The 16,608-nt window shown below is 41.9% G+C and overlaps 1 pseudogene; it reads right to left on the reverse strand.

Moving 5' to 3' along the window:
- Window positions 1-209: 209 nt before the first annotated feature.
- LOC147611560 (uncharacterized) overlaps window positions 210-16,608 on the reverse strand; it is a 22,378-nt pseudogene continuing 5,979 nt past the window's right edge.

Consider the following 16,608-nt stretch of genomic DNA (forward strand, 5'->3'; position numbering starts at 1 on the left):
ACATTTCCTCCCTTAATAAACACCCTCAACAGAGCTGTATAGCACCTGAAGGGGCACATTTAGAGGCGTACCCCCCTTATGGAACAAACCAGTAGCACCCACTTAAGGCCCAATCTCACTAGTCACATTGTAGATACTAAAACTCCCCAAGTATGATCAGCCCACCAGACTGTATTACCTACCTTTAAACTTTTTGGCCTTTGCTTTCTTCAACTTCTTCTTTGGTGAAGGTTTGCCCAAAGCTTCTCCCTCAGCGCGACGACAACACGACTCTTGGTTGTGCCGCCATGATCATGTCTATCAAGTATTTTCTCCGGTACATCACCATCGGTTGTAGAAACGTGTTTCTCATCCTTGCTACTATCAACATCATGTGTCTTCAGCAAATTATCTGACAACAAATGAATCTTGTTAGCAAGCAGCAGACCATACAACGCATGCATGACAAAATATGTTCGGACTTACTTTTCACAGAACATGCCACGAGACACGTAAGATGAGATTTGATCTCTACCTCCATAACAAGGCTTGCATCATCTCCATCATCCTAAATCCGTATGCAGCCATCTGAAGACGCGCTAGCTACATCATATGAAACGGTCTCTGCTGATGCTTGATCTGCAGCCCACACACAAATCCCCGTATTCTGTCTGTGTATGCATTCTTGATTGAAAAATCAAGCTTTGCACTCCGTGTATCCCATGCCCTGATAATGCGCTCTTCTCCTACTGTAAACAATACAGTATCCTGGCCAAAAATGTAGAAAACATCAAAGATGCACAACAATGCGGACAACACCTTTTTAAGAAAGGGGGAACACAAGTACACAAATAAAAGAGGAATAACACAAACAACATAAAAGGTCTTTTAGAAATAAGATGCACGTGCCGCCCAAGGAAACTGTAGAAAACTCTAAAGGCCACCTTTCGATGTTTGCGAAGGGACACTCACAAGAAATTTCAATCATTTTCCCACTACAATTCCCACTTTGCTAAAACAACATCATGAGCTTCTGCAGTGACGAGGTGTAGGATACCTAGCTAGGTGCAGTGGGGGGGGGTAGGGGGCTGCGAGCCCCAGGAGCGGGGCCAGCAGCCCCCTGCCCCCCACCGCAGCTAGCTAGGCAGGTATAAAGAGCCGCGTCTCCAGAAGCTCATGATGTTGAACTATATAGGGAAACATAAGGGAAAAGGGGCCTCTTTCCTATAGGAGAAAATGCCCAAAACTTCTTGTGATTGTGACATGGAGCAAGAACTTTTGTGACACAATCAAAAGTGGCCTGCCAAAAATACCATACGATTGGACAAAAATAAAACATGGCTGGACAATGAAAAAGGCACCCCATACATACAAAATGGGGTATCCTAACTGACACATACACAAATTTGACTACTAGCAACCCTCTCAAATCATCAATGATTGACGGAGCTCGAAAAGAGCTTTGGTAAAGTGGATTGCTTGGTTGTCCTCTGTCTTGCAACAACTGAGCACAATCACACCATCCACAATCTTCTCACCAACAAAGTCATATTGGATCTGAGTGTGCTTGGCCCTATAATAAAGCACCATGTTCTAGACAACTCTAATTGTCACACAAGATGGTACTAGGCTTCTTCTATAGGAAGCAGAGATCCTCCAACAAATCTCAGAGCCACACCTCCTCACATGTACCCAAACATGCAGCTCTATACTTGGCCTCACATATACCAGTCCGAATATGTTTGTCCCCTTCATTCAACTTCGTCGTCTACCCCCCCCGGGCGGGCCGCGGGATAGAGAATGCCGCAATCTGGTGTCACCTCAGGTATTGAATGATGCGCAATCCTATCTGCCAATGCAACTTCACCAGTTCATGAAACCAGCCAAGAAGCAAATATCCATTTGGCTATTCAAAAGCCAAATCAAGGATCCTCATGAGCCAATAATTTCACTTTCGGCTCCATAGGAGTTGAAATGGGCTTGTAGACTTCCATCCCACCCAAACGCTTCCAACAGATCCTTCACACAGTGCTACTGGGAGACAACAATCCCTCTCTCAGTGTGCCACATCTCCAATCCTAGAAAGAAATGGCGTAAGTCCATGTCAGTCATCTCACTTTCTCCAAGGCAATGTTAGTGTTTGCAATGTGCTCTACATGACGGTCAGAAATGAGCACGTCATCTCACTTTCTCCAAGGTAGTGTTAGTGTTTGCAATGTGCTCTACATGACAGTCTGAAATGAGCAAGTCATCTACATGACAGTTTGAAATGAGCAAGTCATCTACATACAGGACTATCAACATGTTTGCTCGCTTCTTTTGGAAGATGTAGAGGTTCGGATGAGCAAAGTAACCTTTTCAACAACGAGATGACTGAATCTATATTCTCATCCAAGCATTGGAAACTTGCATGAGTCGATACAAAATCTCTTAAACCTATAAACCATGCCTTTTGATCCTTGGAGTTGGAAGCTTGGAGGTTGTTCCACATAAACCTCCTCCCTAATATCGCCATTTAGAAATGCAAACTTGACATCCATTTAGTAAATTTGTCATCCACCGCAAGAACTATTCAAATGGTGGTCATCCGCTTTGTAGGTGCAAAGGTGTCTTAAAAGTCGATGTCGGCTCTTTGAGCATACCCCTTGACTACAAGTCTACCTTTGTGTTTGTCTAAAGAGACATCACTATGATATTTGGTCTTAAAACCCCACTTGACTCCAATGACCTTCTGCTTCTATGGTTTGGGAACAAGTTCCCACGTACCATTTTCTTAGTAGCATCAATCTCCACTTGCATTGCTTACTTCCACTTTTCTTGTATGAACGGAATCTCCAACATTGGTTGGCTCTCGTTTTTGCATGGCTTTACACAAAAGGCCATAATTCACTTGCAAGTACTCTCCTGTCAATTCCTTTTCCCATAATCAATATGATCGCCTTCTAGGGCCATCCTCTTTAATCCATTTATGAGGAATCCCTGCACACTAGAGTCTCTCGATGTGGAGAAGTCCTAAACTCTCATGTTTTCTGGTCATCTAGCACAACATCATCATGCTCATGGTCTCTACCTACTTCCTGGCATGCGAGACCTACTTCGTGGTCTTTTGGCACAACATCGTCATGCTCATGTGCAAATCTTCTTCATATTCATTGGTTTCGTGAAACACCTCATTTGGTTCCTCAAAGACATCTCTCAACGTATGCTGTTCCCGATCAACTACTACTGTTAATGGAAGCACTTCTTGGACTTGGGAGTCCAGATTTCTACTCCGCGTCTTTGGCACATGTACATAACATCCAAACACCCGAAAATGTGAAACATTAGGCTTCTTACCAAGGTAGGCTTCATATGGAATCTTTTCCGATGCATATATCCGTCGAAACATGCATCGAAATAAACATGTTTTCCCACTCTTATTTCAAATGGACTTTTGGATGCCTATTTCAACTGCCATTTTGATGGTTATTTCGACTGGAACTTACGACGATTATTTTGACGGATGTAGAAAACTTTCGATGTTTTTTTCGACGGATGCAAGAAATGTTCGACGCTGTTTTCGACGCATGCAGGTATAATTTTTTTTGGCATAATGGTGCATCCAGTTACAGCCTTTTAGCTAGATGTACCATTATGCCAAACTTATAGAGTACCAAAGTCAACTGTACTCTGATGTGAAGAACGAAGCGAATTTGTTGGAAATGTTGGAGTGCCATGACGTTTTTGACATTACAAAGTATGTACATTGTACACAAGTGCAAACAATGGCCAAATTATATTGCAAGATGTGAAATTTACATATCAAAGACCATATTACAAGCTCTGACAAGATGAGCCAACATAGTATGGTATGGAAAACCAAAATGGATTTTATACTCGATGACCAAAATTGCATAAAGTAGTTGCATATACAAGCTATACAAGCTCAAACAAAGATGTGAGCTGACCAAAATATGTATGTAAAAGAAAAAAGAAATGGGCAAGGCCACTCTATGGAGAGCCCTCACTCAGGGTCAGGTATTGGTGCCTGCAAAAACTATACCAGACACTTTTTTTTTTGTATATAAAACAACGATCTAACATGACATGGCAAAGCAAGTATACAAATCATAAGGTTAAGACTGGCCACACTTATCATATCTGTAATGCGCCCCCAATTGAGGTTGGCTCCATCTCGCTCAAGCTTCTCCAAAAGAAAGTACATGTTTGGTGGTGGCGAGCAATGTCCTCCTCTTCTCCCGTTGTGCCGGCCGACCAACCACTTGATTCTAAAAGTACCAAAACAACAAGATAAAGCGTTGATGCTTATAAAGTAGACATAACATCAAATGCAACATACAAGATAAGCATTGATACTTACAAAGTAGACATGGAATGCATCCCAACCACCACTTCCAAGGTGAGAGCTTCCTACGCTCTCCATTCGGGCGTTCGCCACATCCTCTTATTGCTTGTAGTGTTGGGGATTTCTTGCATACTTTTCCTTCTCCTCATTCCAATCCTTGGTGTGCTGATGTACCAAGCCTTCTCACCCCCTACCTTCACTCTCCTAGTCACATCTCCCCGCCAATGTTTCATGACGTCCACCATGTGGTCCTTTATCGAGCTTATGGGGATGGCATCACTACCGATGTTTAGCTTCATCTTTGATTTGATTAATGACTCTATCTTTCTTAGTTTTATCCAACTTTGGCCATAAAGTCATAGTCATTAGCAAAGACAATGTAGCAAAGCTTGCGGATGCGGCTCTTCATCTCTTTCTCGACATCATCCAAAGCCAAGTTGTAATTGACAATTGTATAATATTTTTTCCCATTGGGTGTGGGGTGTGTGTCAAAACGTCACGAGATGATCGCGAGCATGGAGTGCCTCTGGTGCTAGATGGGGAAGGACGCTCACGTGGGGGCATAGACCCATCCGTGCCCCCACTTGGACAACAACCACCTCCACCTCCACCACTCGAGTGTTGTCCTCTGCGAGTGTTGGACAAGCGACCTAAGGGAGCGGTTCTAGTGGCTCTTCGTGGGGTTTCTATTGGTGTACTAGGGTTAGCGGTGGTGGTTCCCGATGGTACGGCCAAAGTGCCCGCTCCTCCCCCAAAATATTGTTGTGCCATCGCTCTTTGCTCGGGCGTGACTTGTGCTAAAAAACCCATAAACTGGTCAGGCTGTTGGAGCTCTATATATGGCTCACTCTACCTAACTTGGTCTCACCTATATATATGTATCTTGTCCTCAATATGAATCAGTCTTTGGGAGCGTACATGATGTGTCTCTTGTCTCGTCTCTTTCTCTCTACATTTCAACATGGTATCAGAGCATCTATGAGGGAAGCATCTATGTCTTCTTGTTAAATTCATGATTCTAATTTCATGTCTTACAAGATTGTTCTTTGATTATGTGTTGTCTACATGATTTTATAGCTTAACTTGTTGTAATTAGAGTTGTTTCTTAATCGCGTCCTTAAAACCAAAACCTATTGTGTAGATTGTATTGTGCTGGTGAATCCTATCAAAAAAGTTTGTCAAACGGAGTTGTGAGTCAAAAGTTATGACAGTTCAGGCAAACTGCATCTGTAAAACAGCAAAACAGGTTCTTTGTGTGAGCACACAGGTTTCGTCTTCATCAAGTGTCTTTGTGAGCACACAGGTTTCGTCTTCGTCAAGCGTTTTTAGCAACCCGCCCAAATCTAGCTTCTTCGTCAAGCGTTTTTAGCAAACCGCCAAATCTAGCTTTTTCGTCAAGCGTCTACCAATGAATCTTGCGTCCCACGTCTCGGATTTTGCTATTTTTAGCAAAGCGACCAATCTAGCTTTTTCATCCACATGAATCTTGCGTCCCACGTTTCGCTATTTTGAGGACTCTTTTCTTATTGACGTCTCTTATCTCTTGCAGTCGTCCTTGTCTATGGTGTGCAAATTTTGTGATTTTATCTTATACGTCTTCTCACAGACAGTTATGGCTATGACTGTTCTCGTCAATGGTTTTCCTTCTGGCCAACGTTCTATTCCTTCTTTTCAAGGCCAAGGGTTTCCCGGTTGGAAAGCAAAGATGCTGTTAATTCTTGAAGGCGATGAGCTCTCAGATGTTGTTATTGGCAATTCTCTATGTCCGTCTCTCAGCCTATTATTCCGAATTCTGACAACGTTCTTATCACGGAAGGCCCTGTTTTTGATGCATGGCATCTTGCTTATATGGATTGGCAGAGGCGTGATAAAGCAGCTCGTCGGTATATTCTTTCTGCTCTTAGTGATTCTCTCATGCTTGATGTGTATGACTTTCCTACTTCCCATGACGTATGGGAGTATCTTATAGCAAATTTTCAGAAAAAGTCTGTTACAGAAACACTTTATTTGAGAGGTTTGCTTTCAAAGTTACAGTATGAAGTTGGTACTGCTATGACGGGACATATTGATTCTTTCAAATCTATTATTAATCAACTTGCTGCTGCGGGTGATCCTGTTCCACGAAAGCAACTTATTACAATTCTTCTTGATACAATAAAGGATCCGTCTTATGACAACATTGTTACCATTCTTTCTAACAAGGACGGTCTTGATTTTGACCAAACTTGCATATCTTTGATTGAGTATTCTCAACGTCAACAACGACGTAGTGTTGGTCATGATGCAGTTATGTTTTCACAACAAGAGGAGCCTGAGTCACAACAGTTGGAACGAGCCTTTAATGTGCGAAGGCGTTCTTTTCAACGAGGCAACCGTAGAGGTGGTCGTCGTGGTGGTAGTTTCTCTCGTCTCAAATTTCCTAACAAGCATTGTTCTTACTGCAATAGGAATGGTCATACTGAAGATGACTGTTGGGCACGTCAATATGATGAAGAACACAACATTACCACAAAACAACCACGTTTATCTAGAGATTCTTCTTCTTGTGATTATTGTGGAAAATCTGATCATCCCTCTTCCATGTGCTTTAAGCGTCGATTTGATGTAGATCGAAATCGAGCATATGCAGCCGAGCATCATGATAATGTTATGCCTGAAACAAGTTGTGTTTTATGTTTAGTTCCCCCAGACAGAATACTTCATGTACGTGATGGTTCACTTTTCATTATTGATTATTGTGGAAAATCTGATCATCCCTCTTCCATGTGCTTTAAGCGTCGATTTGATGTAGATCGAAATCGAGCATATGCAGCCGAGCATCATGATAATGTTATGCCTGAAACAAGTTGTGTTTTATGTTCAGTTCCCCCAGACAGAATACTTCATGTACGTGATGGTTCACTTTTCATTATTGATTCTGGTGCTACAGGAAATATGACATATGAATCTAAGTGGCTACATAACTATCATTCTTTACCTGTTAAGCGTGTTGTTTATCTTGCTAATGATACAACTTGCCAAGTCAAGGGCATTGGAGATTTATATCTTGGCACCTTATCTTCTTCAACTCGAGTTTTACGAGGGGTTTTACATGTCCCAGAACTTCAACGTAATCTTCTTTCAGTTGCAAGACTTGTTGATCTTGGTTTGTTTGTTGGATTCGACCACACCAAATGCCGCATTGAGAAAGATGGACAGATTATTGCAACTGCTTCTCGTAATGGCAATTTGTTTGAGCTCTCTCTTAATGATGGTGTAGCAAATGTTGTCACTGCTCCAGGGGATCATGATTGCAAGATATGGCATCATCGCTTTGTTCATGCTGATTTCTCAAAGCTTCTTAATCTTCATCGTCAAGGTCTTGTACGCGGAATGGATCTTAAAGCTCATCCTCATATGGGAATCTGTGAGTTTTGTGCTCTTGGCAAACACAATCGTAAACCCTTTCCTCTCTCGAATTCAGTTCATTCTCATGATTTGTTGGATCTTGTTCATACCGACATTTGTGGACCTTTGCCTCCATCGAGAACACAACATCGTTATTTCATTACGTTTATTGATGATTACTCACGGTATACAGTTGTTTTCTTGCTTCAACAAAAATCTGAGGCGTTATCTGTTTTTAAGCAATTTCACAAGGCTGCCGAACTTCAAACTGGACGTCGCCTCAAGAAACTTCGCAGCGATAATGGTGGAGAATATGTGTCTCGTGAGTTTGAGAGTTATTGTACGGACCATGGTATTCATCATGAACATACAATTCCATATTCACCTCAACAGAACGGTGTTGCTGAACGTAAGAATCGCACTATTATCAATGCTATACGATGTATGCTGATTCATTCTGGGTTATCTCGTGTCTTCTGGAGTGAAGCTCTCTTGACAGTAGTCTTTGTTCAGAATCATCTTCCTACTACTGCTCCTTCTGGTAAGATACCCATCACAGCATGGACAGGTGAAATTCCTTCTGTATCTCATTTTCGAACCTTTGGATGTATTGCTTACATTCATGTTCCTAAAGAAACACGAGCAAAGCTTGATGCTCCTGGCCTTAAAGTTATTTTTATTGGGTATTCTGACACTTCCAAAGGCTACAAATTCTATGACCCATCCTCCAAGAAAGTGCTTGTGAATCGTGATGCTATTTTCAATGAACAGCTTATGGGTGGTACATGGTCCATGGATGATTCTGATGATACTAAATCTTTGCTTCAAGCTTTTCCATTCTTGTGTGATGATGAATCTTCTTCTATAGAGCAAATTTCCTCTTCACAACCATCTAAAGAGCAACTTTCCTCTTCACAACCATTGATTCTGAATGCTGTCATTGATGATGTTGACATTTTTATTGATCTGCCTATTGATTTTGAGCATGGTTCTTGTCATGTTTATGATGAAGATTTTGAGGCTAATGTTTTCTCTACTTCTGAAGATCCAGCCACGTACAGTGATGCTATATGTTCTCCACAAAAGGATCAATGGCAAGAGGCTATGGAAGCAGAGTATGATTCTCTTATCTCTAAAGGTACATGGATACTCAGTGAGCTACCTCCTGGCCGTACTGCCATTAAGTGTAAGTGGGTATATAAGACAAAATTTAAAGCAGATGGATCCTTTGACAAATTCAAGGCACGTTTAGTTGCCAAAGGTTATTCTCAAGTTGCTGGCGTTGATTATCACGAAACCTTTTCACCAGTTGTTCGCATTACTAGTATTCGGGTTTTATTGGCATTTGCTGTTCAATTTGACTTAGAAATTCATCAGATGGACGTGCGCACAGCTTTCTTGAATGGAGATTTGAATGAAGAAATTTACATGGAGCAGCCAGAAGGATTTGTTATTGCAGGGAAGGAAGATCTTGTTGCTCGTCTTCATAGGGCTTTATATGGTCTTAAACAAGCTTCACGGGCCTGGTACATCAAGTTTGATCTTTTTCTTACCTCCCATGGTTTTCTCTCTTGCTCTTCTGATCCCAACTTATTTACCAAACACCAAAATGGTAGTTTTGTAATCCTTGCCCTTTATGTGGATGATACAATCCTTGTTTTCAATGATTTGGGATTTCTACACCAAAGTAAGCAGTTGTTATCTTCGGCATTTGATATGGTGGATCTTGGAGAGCTTCACTCGTGTCTTGGCATTCAGATTCAAAGGGATCGCAGTAAAGGTATTTTATTACTTCGACAGTCAAAGTTTATTGAAGATACTATTAAGAAGTTTGGTTTGGAATCTGCACATTCAGCAACTACTCCTTGTCTTGCGAGTTCCATGAAAAACACTTCTGATGGTGGTGGCCAGCTTGTTACAAATCAACCATATGCTAATTTGGTTGGATGTCTTCAAGTTGTTGGTTTGAACACTCGTCCTGACATTTTGTTTATTGCTAACTATCTCGGGCAACACCTTGCATGTCCTTCTCTTAAGCATTGGTCTTCAGCAAAGCGCGTGTTGAAATACTTGAAAGGCACTATAGATTATGGTTTGGTTTATCAACGGCAATTCACATCCGACTCCATTCCATCTCTTTCTCTTTTGGGTTACACAGATGCAGATTGGGCCAGCTCACATTTATCTATGCGATCTACTAGTGGCAATTGTTTCTTCATTAATGGTTGTCTTTTTTCTTGGACCAGCAAGAAACAGCGTTGTGTTGCAGTTTCTACAACCGAATCTGAATATGTTGCGGCATCACTTGCAGCTCGTGAACTCATTTGGCTTCGACAAGTGTTGACAGATATCGGCCATTCTCCTCTTTCTCGGTGTCTCATCTGGAGTACGGGACATGTTTCTACACACACATAACAAAGCCCACATGGGCACTTGAAAAAGAGCATGCACATGAATAAGAGCACACATCTCACAATACTCAACACACGCACATGCAACCAAGAGGAGAGGGGAGGGAGAGAAAAGAAGGAGGCGAACCTACTTGAGTGGTAAGGAGGTGGAGAAGAGCTTGGGACAGAGAGAAAACCAGCAAAACAAAGAACACAAAAAAATAAAAACATTCATTATCTCTTAACACACACACACATATCTCACAACCAAGAGGAGAGGGGAGGGAGGGCAAAGAAGGAGACAAACCTACTTGAGTGGTAATGAAGTGGAGAAGAGCTTGGAAGAGAGTGAGAACATGCAAAACAAAGAACAAAGCAAAAAACAAAAACATTCATTATCCCTAATCACACACACACATCGCACAACCAAGAGGAGAGGGGAGGGAGGGCAAAGAAGAAGGCGAACCTGTTTGAGTGGTAAAGAAGTGGAGAAGACCTTGGGAGAGAGAGAACCTGCAAAACAAAGAAGAAAGCAAAAAACAAGAAAATTATCCCTAATCACACATAGACATTTTACAACACATGTACATATAACCAAGAGTAGAGGGGAGTGAGGGCAAATGAGGCATACCTGATGAGGTAGCAGAACGCATGCGCACGAACAAAAACGCAAAAAAAAAAGCGAGGTTCTGTTTTACTGTAAAAACCTGCACTGTCGATATATGCATAGAAATAACCATCGAAAAGGTCGTCGAAATCAAGGTGGAAAAAATCATCGAAACATTGGTCGAAAAAACGTGGAAATAAAAGTCAAAAACATAAATTTTCCACGCTTATTTCAACGGATGTTTTGATGCATTTTTCCACCCTGATTTCGACGACCTTTTCCACAGTTATTCCCACGACCTTTTTGATGCTTATTTCGACGATTGCTACTTTTCATTCAAATTCAAAATCTTTCGAGATCTTACGCACCCCCGACATTTCAAATTCCATATCACCGACTACCACCCTCCACAAATACTTAAGGGAGGATTCCCCTCAAAATATTAGCATTCCTTCCTATTGCAAATCAATATGGAAACCATGGACGATGCCACACCCTCAAATTTTGTTGATTTAGAGGAGAAGACACTTTGCCCATGTACTCGCTGTGCAAATACCAAGTGGCTTGAAGTCGACGAATTTGCAATGATCATACAAAAAAATGGAGAATATTTTTGGTGGAGCGATTAGAACATCTAATTAGTGGCAATGCGCGCTTGTGACGAACCAGTGGATATCTGACCTGAACAATGGAGACCAACAAGAGTAGCCACAAAACGAGGTGATCCAATAACCCTAGGAACTTGAGGCAGATTCGGAGCAAATACTAGAACATGACATGTATGACATGATAAATGCCTTACACGATGGAACATAAGATCGTGGTTTGGAACACGAAGGGATAGAAGAAATCACAAGACGTGTAGAATACGCTTCCCAAGAAGAGAAAGAGCTACGCAGGCTTACTCGTCTTCCACTATATCGTGGAGCACATGTGTCTATTTTACGTGCTTGCCTATCCATATTGAACTTGCAATCGACGTGGAAAATAAATATTTGAAGAGGTGAAAATAGCAATTGACTGTTTGCCAGATGCTGAGGAACTCTCCCCAGATCATGTGATGGTTGAGCATACACCACTAGCACCTATTAAACAATAAGAAGAACAAGAAGAAGACATAATAGTTGAGAAAGTAGGTGAGGCTCACACTGGATTAGGATCGGATGAAGGTGTACGCATTGATCAAATACATCTTGAACAAGAAACAGACACTAGAGATAATCCAAAAGAAGAAGAGATTCAAGCTGAGTATGATCATGATGCATTGACAGCTCTCATGCTAGAGCTAGAAGAGGATGACGACATGGATGAATTACCTTCTACTTCTACAAGACAACCGGTTCCACAAACTGACAATAATGATGGAGTATTTCTAGAAAAAGATTTATTTGGAGCCATGGATCTCGCTGAGGACGAGCAAGTTGATGATGAACTTTAATTTCATTTTGTAAAACAAAGCACTTTCTTAATTGCACCTTAGTGATTTTCCTCCTTCAAAGAGCATGATGGCAATTCTACCCTCCTCGGCCCCCCCTCTCTCTCTCTCTCTATCTCTCTTTCTCTCTGATCTTTCTCTCTAGCTCTCTCTCTCTCTCTCTCTCTCTCTCTCTCTCTCATAGACACATATGCTTGCAAAGAGATAGAAAGTGAAGGCTAAAACACACCCCAGGGTGGGAACTGGCAAATATTATATATAAATTCAAATTTAAAAATAATACCTTTTCGACTGTTATTTCGATGCATATTTCAACGCCTATTTTGACGCACATATCGATGTCGCGACCAAGCGTGGAAACTAAGCATCGAAAAATAATGATTGTCTTGTAGTGGCCAAGGAAACTGTAAAAAACTCTAAAGACCACCTTTCGATGTTTGCAAAGGGACACTCACAAGAAATTTCAAACATTTTCCCACTACAATTGCCACTTCGCTAATACAACATCATGAGCTTCTACGGGCGAGGTGTAGTATACCTAGCTGGGTGCAGTGGGGGGGGGCTGCCAACCCCCCTGCCTGCCACACCGCACTTAGCTAGGTAGGTATGCGGAGCCTTGTCTGTAGAAGCTCATGATGTTGAACTATATAGGAAAACATAAGGGAAAAGGGGCCTCTTTCCCACCAGAGAAAACACCCAAAACTTCTTGTGATTGTGACATGGACAAGAACTTTTGTGCCGACTTGACATAATCAAAAGTGGCCTGCCACAAATACCATACGATTCAACAAAAATAAAACATGGTTGGACAATGAAAAAGGCACCCCATACATACAAAATGGGGTATCCTAACTGACACAGACATAGATTTGACTACTAGGCAACCCTCTCAAATCAACAATGCGGCATCGAATTGAGGGAGTTAGCAAAGAGCTTTGGTGAAGTGGACTGCTTGGTTGTCCTCTGTCTTGTAACAACTTAGCATAATCACACCATCCACAATCTTTTCACCAACAAAGTCATATTGGATCTCAGTGTGCTTGGCCCTATAATGAAGCACCAGGTTCTAGACAACTCTTATTGTCACACAAGATGGTGCTAGGCTTCTTCTATAGGAAGCAAAGATCCTCCAGAAAATCCTAGAGCCACACCTCCTCACATGTACCTGTACATGCAGCTCTATACGTGGCCTCACATGTACCAGTCCGAATATGTTCGTCCCCTTCATTCAACTTCATCATTTACCCCCCCCTCGGTGGGCTGCGAGGGATAGAGAATGTCGCATTCTCCTGGTGCCACCTCAGATATTGAACAATGCGCAATCCTGTCTGCCAATGTGACTTCACTGCATGAAACCAGCCAACAACGCGACCAAGAAGCAAATATCCATTCGGCTGTTCAAAAGCCAAATCAAGGATCCTCATGAGCCGATACCTTCGTGTTCGGCTCCATAGGAGTTGAAATGGGCTTGCAGACTTCCATCCCACCCAAACACTTCCAACAGATCCTTCACACACTGTTACTAGGAGACAACGATCCCTCTCTGAGTCTGCCACATCTCCAATCCTAAAAATAAATGGTGTAAGTCCATGTCAGTCATCTCACTTTCTGCAAGGCAATGTTAGTGTTTGCAATGTGCTCTACATTGATCATGGTCTGAAACGAGCAATGTGCTCTGCATTGATGATGGTCTGAAATGAGCAAGTCATCTACATACAGGACTATCTTGAAACATGTTTGCTCTCTTCTTTTGGAAGATGTAGAGGTTTGGATTGGCAAAGTAACCTTTTCAAATGAGTCGATACAAAGTCTCTTCAAGTGCTAGAAACCTGCATGAGTCGATACAAAGTCTCTTCAACCTATAAACCATGCCTTTTGATCCTTGGAGTTGGAAGCTTGGAGGTTGTTCGACATAAGCCTCCTCCCTAATATCGTCGCCTTTAAGAAATGCAAACTTGACATCCATCTAGTAAATTTGTCATTTCTTCTTAACTGCCACCGCAAGAACTATTTGAATAGTGGTCATCCGCGTTGTGGGTGCAAAGGTGTCTTCAAAGTTGATGTCGGCTCTTTGAGCATACCCCTTGGCTACAAGTCTAGCTTTGTGTTTGTCTAAAGTGCCATCACTATGACAATTGGTCTTAAAACCCCACTTGACTTCAATGACCTTCCGCTTCTGTGGTTTGGGAACAAGTTCCCACATATCATTTTCTCAGTAGCATCAATCTCCGCTTGCATTGCTTGCTTCCACTTTTCTTGTATGAGGAATCTCCAACATTGGTTGGCTCTCGTTTTTGCATGGCTTTACACAAAAGGCCATAATGCAATTGCAAGTACTCTCCTGTCGATTCCTTTCCCCGTAACCAATATGATTGCCTAGGGCAGTCCTCTTGAATCCATTCGTGAGGAGTCCCTGCACAGTAGAGTCTCTCAATGTGGAGAAATCTTGAACTCTCAACATGTTTTCTAGTCTTCTGGCACAACATCATCATGCTCATGGTCTCTACTGACTTCTTGGCATGCCAAACCTACTTCCTGGTCTTCTGGCACAACATCATCATGCTTATGTGCAAATCTTCTTCATCTTCATTGCTTTCATGAAACACCTCATTTGGTTCCTCAAAGACATCTCTCAACATATGCTGCTACCGATCAACTCATGTTAATGGAAGCACTTCTTGGACTTGGGAATCCAAATTTCTACTCCGAGTCTTTGGCACATGTACATAGACATCACATCCAATCACCCGAAAATGTGAAACATTAGGCTTCTTTACCAAGGTAGGCTTCATGTATGGAGTCTTTCCTGATACTAAATCATTGAAGATCTATATATATCTAGATGAATCCAGAAAGATGCTCAAATTCACCTTGTGAGAGAGTGAAAGTTGTGAACTCATGGTAGTCATCCACAATACTAAATAACCATCGGCTCCATCATTCATATTGTGGACTAGATACTATGACATCCCCACTTACGTCATCAGTGCCAGAACTTGGTATCTATGTATGCTCCCACACAAACACACACATAAGAGAGTACAATCATACGAAGGTCTGCGTGCTAAGTTTGTGTTAGGACTCTGGAGATAAATGCAGACTCGGTAATGAAGTCTAGCACTAAGGAAACAATAAATAGAAAGAATTAATACAAGAAAAAGGAGGTTGATAATGATATGCACCACTGAAGATAGGAATGATTAACACAATATCAACTGGTTGCAACTCAGATGAAAAATTCACAATGTGAAATTTGCATGTCTACTAAATTATAATAAAGCTTAAATGTATATCTAGATGAATCCAAGAACAAGCCCAAACTCAACTTATAAGAAAATGCAGGTTATAAACTCGTGTGGTAGTCATCCATAAGACTATATAGCCATCAGCTCCATCATGCATAGTGTGGACTAGATACTATGACATCCACACTGAAGTCATCAATGCCCAATAGTTGGTGTATCCTCCCACTCACATAAGAGCAGACATTCATACGAAGATATGTGTGCTAAGTTTCTGTCAGAGCACCACGGATGCAAGGTAGACTTAGTCATAATGAAGCCTTGCACTGTTGTTGCAACTGCCTTGCCCCAAAGCTTCTTTGAAAGGCTTCTTTGTTCAAGCATTGTCCTAGGCATCTCCACCGCGGTATGGTTCTACCTCTCCACCACACCATTCTCAGTTGGTGTACTTGTATTGGCAAGCTCTCACTTTATGCCATTCTTGTACAATATTGACCATCTCATTGGAAGTAAACTACCCTCCTTTGTCAGCACGCACTGTTTTGATGAGTTAACTCGACTCCTTTTCCACAAGAGTCCACCAATCCTTAAAATGGGGAAAGCCCAAGTAAACTTATTGTAGTCATTAACTAGCAACATAAATTACTCTACACCACCAAGAGACTTCCACCACATTGGCCCCAAAATTCAATGTGCACCAACTCCAATGGCTAAGTAGCCCTCCTACTTACCTCCTTCGAAAAAGACTCCCTGTGTTCTTTGCCTCTAACACATAAGCTACAACTACTTTACTTTGGCCTTCTACCATTTGCTCACGAGAAGCTCGATGTAAAGCATCATAGTTCAGGTGGCCAAATCAGTCATGACATGTAGTCGAGGTAGAGGTTGTGCATGGACTACTCGCCCATCTACACATGTGAGTCATGGCTCGGGGAGCTCATTAGTAGTTGTTGCGAGAGAAGAGAATCTTGTTGCAGACCTCAAGGAGCCTAAGTACGATGAGGAGGGCAATGTCCTGATTGAGGGTGATTTTGGGTTCATCTCTTAAGCGGGACAACTCTAGCGAGGTCATTTCTTCCCCTATCCATAATGATACCTCTCAAGACTAGTCATGACTAGATGGCCTCTCATCACTCTAGCCTCTCCATGATGTATCATCTAGACTTCTAGCTTTTCATTTTGTCACTCACTCTAGTCTTTTTTGCCCTCGTGCCTCGACATAT

The sequence above is a fragment of the Cibotium barometz genome, chromosome 47, assembly GCF_041138505.1.
Source record: "Cibotium barometz isolate CiBa-2024 chromosome 47, ASM4113850v1, whole genome shotgun sequence".
In the NCBI taxonomy this organism is placed as follows: domain Eukaryota; kingdom Viridiplantae; phylum Streptophyta; class Polypodiopsida; order Cyatheales; family Cibotiaceae; genus Cibotium; species Cibotium barometz.